This window comes from Myotis brandtii, unplaced genomic scaffold (genome assembly GCF_000412655.1).
Source record: "Myotis brandtii unplaced genomic scaffold, ASM41265v1 scaffold92, whole genome shotgun sequence".
Classification (NCBI taxonomy): Eukaryota; Metazoa; Chordata; class Mammalia; order Chiroptera; family Vespertilionidae; genus Myotis; species Myotis brandtii.
The window spans coordinates 2,035,669-2,044,933 of record NW_005371791.1 but is presented as its reverse complement, the minus strand read 5'-3'; the positions used below and the strand labels follow the sequence as shown (position 1 = coordinate 2,044,933).

General features: G+C 41.0%; 1 pseudogene; it reads left to right on the top strand.

Moving 5' to 3' along the window:
• Positions 1-812: 812 nt before the first annotated feature.
• LOC102251210 lies at positions 813-1,400 on the top strand (annotated as a pseudogene).
• Positions 1,401-9,265: the final 7,865 nt, after the last annotated feature.

The window sequence follows — 9,265 nt, the reverse complement described above, 5'->3', positions numbered from 1 at the left end:
AGGCATGTCCGATTGCCGGTGGGATCGGGCCTCAACCGGCAATCAGACATCCCCTGAGGGGTCCCAGATTGAAGTGGAGAGGGTGCAGGTTGGGCTGAGGGACCCCCCCCAACCCCCCACCCTCACCCCCATGCACGAATCTTTGTGCAGCAGGCCCCTAGTTTTAATATAAAAAATAACTACAGAAATGGGGTTGTGTTTGAATTAGTCAAGATAGCTATGATAGCATTCATCAAATATTTGAGGGTCTTTGATATAGAAGGAAGATCTTTCTTCTGTATCGCTTCTGAGGACAGATCAAAGACAAGTAAGGTACAGGGAGGCAAAAATCGAGCGAGAGAGAGAGAGAGAGATTTTTAAAAAGAAAGGAATACATTCTTATCAATAATAGCTGTCCAAAAATGCAGTGAGCTGCCATGTGTGCTCCCAAGCTTGGATATGTTCAAACAAAAATCGAAGGGTTTTGAGGATAGAAAATTGGATTCAAAATCCTACAAGATGCTTTCAAACTCTAAGGTTCCATGACTCCATTTCAAAGACAGTTACTTCTTTCCAAGGTGGTCAGAAAAGTCTTCCTGAAGGAATTGGGATGCCCAATCTAGTCTTGGGAGATGGTTGGGATTTTGATGGGTAAGCAAGGGCAAGGAAGGGCATTTCATGTAGAAGGACTTGCTGGAGATGAGTTCACACAAGGCTGGGAAGTCATTAGAACCAAAATGACAATCTTTCAAAGCCTTGGTGAGATATTTAAACAAAGCCTGTTTTTGCAGCCCTTTGCAGACACCATGGCCCGGAGCTGCCCGTGACCAGCCATGGCGAATCCCACCGTGTTCTTCGACAGCGCTTTCTATGGCAGCGAGCCCTTAGGCCGCGTCTCCTTTGAGCTGTTTGCAGACAAAGTTCCAAAACCAGCAGAAAACTTCCATGCTCTGAGCACTGGGGAGAAAGGATTTGGTTATAAAGGTTCCTGCTTTCACAGAATTATTCCGGGATTTGTGTGCCTTCACACACCATAATGGCACAGGCAGCAAGGCCATCTATGAGGAGAAATTTGAGGATGAGAACTTCGTCCTGAAACATACAGGTCCTGGCATCTTGTCCATGGCAAATGCTGGACCGAACACAAACGGAACCCAGGTTTTCATCTGCACGGCCAAGACTGAGTGGTTGGATGGCAAGCATGTGGTCTTTGGGCAGGTGAAAGAAGGTATGGATATTGTGACAGCCATGGAGCACTTTGGGTCCAGGGATGGCAAGACCAGCAAGAAGATCACCATTGCTGACTGTGGACAACTCTAACAAATTTGACTTGTGTTTTATCGTAACCACCAGACCATTCCTTCTGTAGCTCAGGAGAGCACCCCTTCACCCCCATCTGCTTGGAATGTTCTATAATCTTTGTGCTCTCACGCTGTTCATTGGGTTCCATAATTTCCTTACCCTTCCCAGTCCAGCTGGATTGCAGAGTTAAGTTTAGGATTATTAAATAAAAACTAAACAGTTGTCTGTCAAAAAAAATCTTTTTGCAGGCAAGGAGCTATGGAAGAATTTTGTGCAAGGAAATACAATTCAATTCAGCAGAGCTTCAAGGAAGGTTGCTCAGGCACTTACTTAGGACAAATTAGAAATGGATGAAACTGAAAAAAAAAGCAGGGGACTTTGGGGAGTAAGAAAATAAGAACCCAAATTCAGGCAATGGTAATAAATAAAAGCTTAGAATCAGAGAAGCTTTGCGGGAAGAAGTATCCACAGGACTTGGTGATTGGTTACATTGGGAAAGAGGCAAAAGGAAAAAAAAATCAAATGAAAGAATGAAAAGGTTTGCGTCTGTCTGAGAAGAATGGTGTGAGAAGCAGTGCCTTTAAAACAACAGGGTCAGGGAGTGTAATGTGAGAGGCAAGTCACGGTCCCAACATGGGAAGCCGGTTTAAGGAGAACTCTGGCCAAGACGACATCAGCAAGCCGGGTAGTGTCTCACTCTCATCCAGTGGAATATTACCAGCTACTATCTCAGAGGAAATTGGGTTCCTTGATTTTCCAAATGAGCCAAGCTGTTGTGCTGGCAGCCAACACACATGACAGGCACTTAGCCAAGCATAAAGCAACAGGTTTAAAACATGTTAGTGTGTAGATAAACCATCTCCTGCCTTAGCAACCAGCTAAGGGGAATTCGCAAAAACAAATGAAAAAGAAACCTCCCAAACTCCAGAGCCATCTACTCTTTATACTGTTGTCTTATATAATAACATGTGTAAATCTATGGTTACCCTCCCCCTCACCGGGAAATAGCACTGAGAGGGATACTTTAAAGCAAAGGCATTTTTTGAGGTAGTTAGTACTTGAGATAATATCGGGGTAAAAACTCTTCAACATAACTTAGGCTCAGTCTACGTAGAAAAAAGTAAATACAGATGCAGAGCTGGTGAATTTGAACAATGTAGAGAACCAGACTGGACGGTTCAGGCTCCTAACGCTGCCTTTTCCCCAACAATGGCTGGTTTTATTTTGTTCCGTTTTGTTTTGCTTGGATTATCTGGACAATTACCTCAACTCTCCATTTCACTCTGGTTCTATAGACATAGTCCTCTAAGTGTTCTATTTTTATCATGTTCCAATAAGAACTGAACACAATAGAGCTCATTGAAATGAGTCTCGCTGAAAGGATTAAGCCAGTTAAAGGGATGTTGCCTGCACATCCTATATTTTCCGTGATGCAGACAAATGAGCAGTTCTCTGCCCTTGGTCTGCCCTCTCCATTACCAACACTTTCCTCCTTGGAATAAAGAGTAAAGCAGAATGAAACATTTAGGCAAATAGTCATGTGAATAAGGGCAAAAGGGAGCACAACCATCTGGGAAGTACACCTAATTGACCAAAGCATGCAGCCCCCACTTCGCAGCTCTGGAAGTTCCCTGGAAGCTGGACAGGGTTTCCCCTGCACCGTGGCCCTCCCTGAGCAAAGTTGAAATTCAGTGGCCCCCTTCAGGTCTGGGGTCAACTCAAAGACTGCAGCCAGCGCTGAGAGGGACTCACTGCACCGTAAGCTCTGGATACCCATGGGGTCCAGTGGCTGGGAACGGCTAGAAGCTCTGAAGGTAGTTCTCCTTCTTAGCCCTCCTTTGGTCTGGTGACTTTGGGCTTTGGTTTTCCTCTTCATATAAAAACCACTCTTCCTTTTAAGTGAGCTCGAGACAAACAGCATAGGTGCTGTATGAAATATGACTTTGCAGAAGGGCAGCATTTATTTTATTTGCAGGAAGAGAAATGGTGGTGAAAGGGATTGAACAGCTTCCAGTCCCAAGGCCTGGACTCCTCCGTAGCCAGGTGCATGGAACTGAAAAACAACTCAAAGAGCATGCTCTGTACCTGCCTTACTACCAGCACAGTCTGTGCTGTGGGAACCAGCACAGACTAAACATTCACACAAATTACTTGAAGATCTTGAAATCCCTGTTCCCCCGGGGGTGGGGACACTGGGGCACTCTAGGCTTACTGGTCTCTCAGCAAAAGGACTTTGCATCATGGGTCATATGTCCAGTGGCCACTTCAGAATGCCTTCCGGCTGGCAGTGTAACTGGGAAGGCAAGCACAGGGTTTGTATTTACACTGAGTTTTCATAGCCGTCACCCTGTTTTTATTCAGAATGAATTTTTAAATAAATAAAACTATTGCCCTGGCCAGGTGGCTCAGTTGCTTGGAGGGTTGTGGGTTCGATTTCTGTCAGGTCACCCACGTAGGTTGCTAGTTCGATCACTGGTCAGGGTGCATAGGGGAAGCAACCAATCGATGTTTCTCTCTCTCCCTTCCTCTCTCTCTAAAATCAACAAAAAACACATCCTTGGGTGAGGATTGAAAAAAATAAAATAAAATTATCAATGGTTTCTAAAAATGCTTTTATGGAAAATCTGTGTAAGATCACAGAGTCATCAATAGCTCATATTAATAACCACTATGATTGTGTTATTGTTATGATTACTATGTTGTGTTTATAGAGCTGATGGAGGTCTAGGTTAAAACCTTTCAGAGCCACAGATCCTATCCCGAAAGAGAACTTCAAAAAAATTCCTCATGAGATGGTGCCCAGATTCCATTTAAAGATATATAAACTTCAGAGAAACGGCTGGTCCGGGAAGGAATCAGTCCATTTATGACGGCAACATACTTTACAAAAGTTCTCAGAGGGAGCTGAGGGGGCAAGCAAAGAAAGAACTTTCTTAAGTAAATATCAAATCAATTAAAGGAACAGATCCATGGAAATAAATCATTTACAGAAACAGGTCCTACCTGTGGTTTCTAATACAACATACACTAAATGCTGCACCTCAAGTAACTAAATAAAAAATGGATTCCAAAGTGATTCAGTCTCCACACACTGTAAGAGGCAACCTGCTAAAGCAAACCCTGCAAAACAAAGGCGTTCAAGATATGAAAATTCATAAACCTTTCTTATCAGAAAAGAGGCTGAATGAATATTATGGTGTTCTTATAGCATGTTTGCTTTAGCATTTGTCATGTAGCTACTCTGCACAAAGGTAAGGTCTGGTATGCAGTGTAATTATTTTCCCACCTACTTCTGTCACAAGGTCTACTTAAAGGGCAATTTCTTTCTTTAGTTCTTAAAATGCTTTCAAAAGATATCTTAAGGTCAAGAAACTCCAACAATGTGCAAATATCTTTCAGGGGTAGTTGATTTCCCCCTCGTACCATTAGGGGAAATTTTATTGTAGTGAGTCTAAAACAAGTTAATGGAGGGTCATGTTTCTATTTACTCTGGGACAGTATTAGTAATCAGAACCAGGAGGAAGCAGGGCCCCGCGGCACAGCCACTCGCTCTCCCGGCCAGGCTGCCTGCACCCTCCAGTCTCAATTCCAGAGCATGTTACTAGTAAATGACACTGTACCTAATTTATCTGCAATATATATTTACATATCTATATAGGCATGTCTATAGACTTATAGGTATATGGTTAGTGTCTATTGAGGCGAATAACCTCTTCAGGTTGGCAAAGGCTTGATTATAAGATTTGGATTAATTAGTGATGCAACATTTTCATGAGCTTTGGTAGCCGAGGTGTTCTTGTATTCTCTGCAAATCAGTCATTATAAGATGGAGTTTGATGACATTTTTCTCCTCAGATATCCTCTTAGTAACTGAAGTCCAGTAAACAGATTAATACTTCTTTATCCAAACAAATCAGACAAATTCCTGCGGTGACATTTAGCTTCGTACTGGTATAGTCAACAAATATTTATTGGGTGCTTGTCATGTACCTGACACTACACAGGGCACTGTGGAGACAAAAGGAACAATCCCTCATAAAGGGATAGCAAAAAGGAGTGTCTTCGTGGTAATGACAGTTCTGTATCCTGACTGTGGTGGTCACAATAATCTATGTTTGGGATAAAATTTCATAGAACTATACACATGTGCACATACACATACATGTACACACAAGTGACACTCCCATAAGGTCAGTAAGTCTAGACAACAGAACTGGAGTAATGTCAGTTTCCTGGTTTTAATAATTTATTACAGTTATGTATGGATGTTCTTCTTTAGGGAAGTTGGATGAAGAGTACACAGAACTTTTTTACTACCTTTTCAACTTCTGGTGATCATAAAATTATTTCAAAATATAATGTCTAATTTTAAAAAAAGAAAAACTTTTGTTTTGGAGGTTGCACTGTGGTGGGAGAGACAGACACGTAACAAGGAGACTAATAACTCATCACAGATTCTTTTATGTAGCATGAAGAACACTATTTAATAAGTGCTTTGATATGAAGTAATAATGGAACCCTCTCTTAGAAAGGGCAATCAGGGAGGAACTCTGAGGGTGGGACATTCAAGCGGAAGAGTGAGCCAGCCAGGTTTAAAGAGATGACTAGCAAACACATTAAAAGAACTTGGCTGGTGTAAGTCATCAGAATGACCTTCAAAACTGTGAGTCTATTAAGGCAAAGCATAGAGGGGTAGCCAGCTTTTATTAGGATGACCTTGTATTATGGGCACGTTGTTTACATTTTTAAGTAGAATAAGATTTATAAGCTAAACTTAAAAAGCTTGTGGAAAAATCAAGCATTTGTGATTCATAATTTAAATGTGTAGTTGATAAATTTAATTTCAATATATTGACTATTAATTTTTATATATTTAAAGTAAATTCAAAAAAAAATCTTTTTTTCTGCATAAAAACTACCCTAGGAAAAACCTCTCATATTTATAGCTTGAGTACCAAGCTCCCCAAAAGATTTCCATGGGGTAGCAATCCCTACAACCCCTGGAAAAGAAGTTGTGAAAATGGATGCAGTGGAACAAACCAACTTTTGCCTGTGTATTAAAGGAAGTGGTTTGTGCTGAGGCTATCTATGGAGCTAAACTGCCCAATTTTTATCTTAAAAGACAACAACAAAAAAACTCCCTTAACAACGATCGCCTCAATGTCATCAAAATTTCTGCTAAGCACATGCATTAGTTCCTTCCTCTGGATCCCTTAATGCTGTATACATATGTTTTAATACATCACTTCTTTTTTTTTAATATATATTTTATTGATTTTTTACAGAGAGGAAGGGAGAGGGATAGAGAGTTAGAAACATCGATCAGCTGCCTCCTGCACACTCCCTACTGAGGATGTGCCCACAACCAAGGTACATGCCCTTGACCGGAATTGAACCCAGGACCCTTCAGTCCGCAGGCCAATGCTCTATCCACTAAGCCAAACCGGCCAGGGCTACATCACTTCTTAGACTGAAGTGTAAGTTTCTATTATATATCTATTTTCCATGGGTTCCTACTAGGTTAGGCATCGTTTCTTATTCATCTTTGTATCCCAATAATTATGACACTCTGAGCACCTTACACTAGATAAAAAGTTGCCATAGATGTCCTTCATGGACTTGGGATTAATTCAAACGTTTTCTTCCCACCAGCCTATTCAAAAATTCAAACACTACCCTAATTGGCTTCATCACTTAGCTTCCTAGATTCATCCAGTCCTATTGGATTTCTGAGCTGGTTTCAAATTGTTTACACTGGCCCTGACCTGGCACTAACTGCCTTAGGACACAGCTTCTGACATTTTCCCACTGACTCCACCCACCCCACCAACAGGACTAAGTCTGTCAGGGAAGAGCATGAGACACTCAGAGCTTGGGAGAGTGTCTGGAAATAATAGCGACCCAATTAGTCTTTAAAGATTAAAGTCATTTAATAATCATCTAACATTTCTTGAATATCTACACTGCTCCAGGTACTCTCCTGAGAACAGGGGTATTAAAAACTAGTAAGATGTGGTCCCTCTAATCAAGAAGATAGTGAAGAACGGAAGTGTTCTTACAGAGGTTTATACAAAGTTCCAGAGGATTACCTAAGACAAGACCACATTCCAAACTAGACAGAAAAGCTAATAGAGGAAAGATTTCTTATAGCCTATGGTCCTGTTAAATTTGGGTGGTTAGATCAAATTGGCTTTGTGACTGCTTCAATGTCAGGAAGTAAAAGAGGCCTACAATGACTTAGGGAATAGTGTTTGATACTGAAAATGCAGAAGGAAGTGCTGGTCTCTGAGTTATGTTGATTAATTCTGTTTGGGACACATTGAGTTTAAAATGCATATGAAATAAATTCGGATATACCAGTATGCAACTGGATAAAATAGTTTACAGTTTAGAAAAACTCCATGGACGGAAGTTGTAGATTTGGTAATCATCACCATATACAGTCTCAAGGGTAAATGAATTGTCCCAGAGATAACTGAACAGTGAGAAGAGAAGAAAGCAAAATTGGTACTCTAGGGTTCATCCACATTGAAGAATTAAGCAAAGGAAGAGGAAACTATTAGGGAACCAAGAAGAGCAACATGCAATTAAAAAAATGTTTTATAAAAAGCCAGCAGCCCTGGCAGCTGTGGCTTATTTGGTTGGATATCATCTGGGTTGTGGGCTGCCAGCCGAATGATGTTTTGCTCTCACATTGATGTTTTTTTCCTCTCTCTCTCTCCCTCTCCTTTCCTCTCTCTCTAAAAAATCAATTTAGCCCTGGCCAGTATATCTAAGTGGTTAGAGCATTGACCTGCCCCTGAAAGATCTCGGGTTCCATTCCCAGTCAAGGGCACGTACCTGGGTAGCAGGTTTGATCCCCAACCCCAGTCAGGGCAGATGCAGGAGGCAACCAATCGTTGTGCCTGTCATATCGATGTTTCTCTCTCTCTCTCCACCCATCCTTCCTTCCATCCATTCCACCCTCTCTAAATATCAATGGAAAGAATATATCCGCAGGTGAGGATTAATCAAACCAAACCAAAAAAATTCAATTAAAAAAAAAAGCCACGAGATAGTAGTTGTGGTGGACATTGTTGGTTTCCTAACAAGTATCAATTTCCTGCTCGCCTTCATACACTCTCTCCCTTCATGAAGTCCAGGAGCCTCTAGAAAAGCTGAATGTCTATAGCTCCAAGGGTTGACCTAACTAATCTAAAGATAATCCCACCCCCTTGAGTGGGAGTTGTAAAGGGCAAATAACCCAAAGATATTCAAGAAAAGTTTGATGAAATGGATGAAGGTGTCAAAAGTTACATACTTCTAATTATAAGTTCTGGGATGTAATATACAAAATGGTAACCATAGTTAACAAAATTGTTTTGTATATTTGAAAGTTTCTAAGAATCCCTCTTAAAAGTTCTCATCATGCCCAGGAAATTGGCCTTTTATTATATAGGATAAAGCCAGAAAAAAAAATACATAAAAAAGAAAGGAGAGTTTGATGGGACTGCAGATAAATTCTTCATTATTCTCTTAGAGGAACTTCTAGAAGCAATGATTTCCCTTCCTCCAGATGTCATCCTAAGTAACTTTGAGGCTCAGACCTGCTGCAGACTTCTTTCCCTGCCAGTCTGAGAAAGAAGCCCACTAAAGGAAGAAAACCAAGTCAGGAGAACACCAGAGATACAGAGCGGGAGCCAACCCTGATACCTGCTCTACCTCTAGACTTCTTATGTAACCTATGAAGTTTCTTATTGCTTAAACCAATTTGGAAAATAATAATAACAACAATAATAATAATTAAACCAATTTGGGTTGAGTTTTCTGTTACTTTCTTCTGAAGCAGAACTATTATAGTTGTGTCACAGAAACTGTAAGAAGTGAGAACTTCTGCAGGAAGTGATCAAGAGTGATACCTAGAGACCAGGTGATGGACCTGAAATGCATCCAAAGAATTTGGTAAGCAGGTCTTGAAGAGACCAGTTTCAGTGGTGGTAGCTGT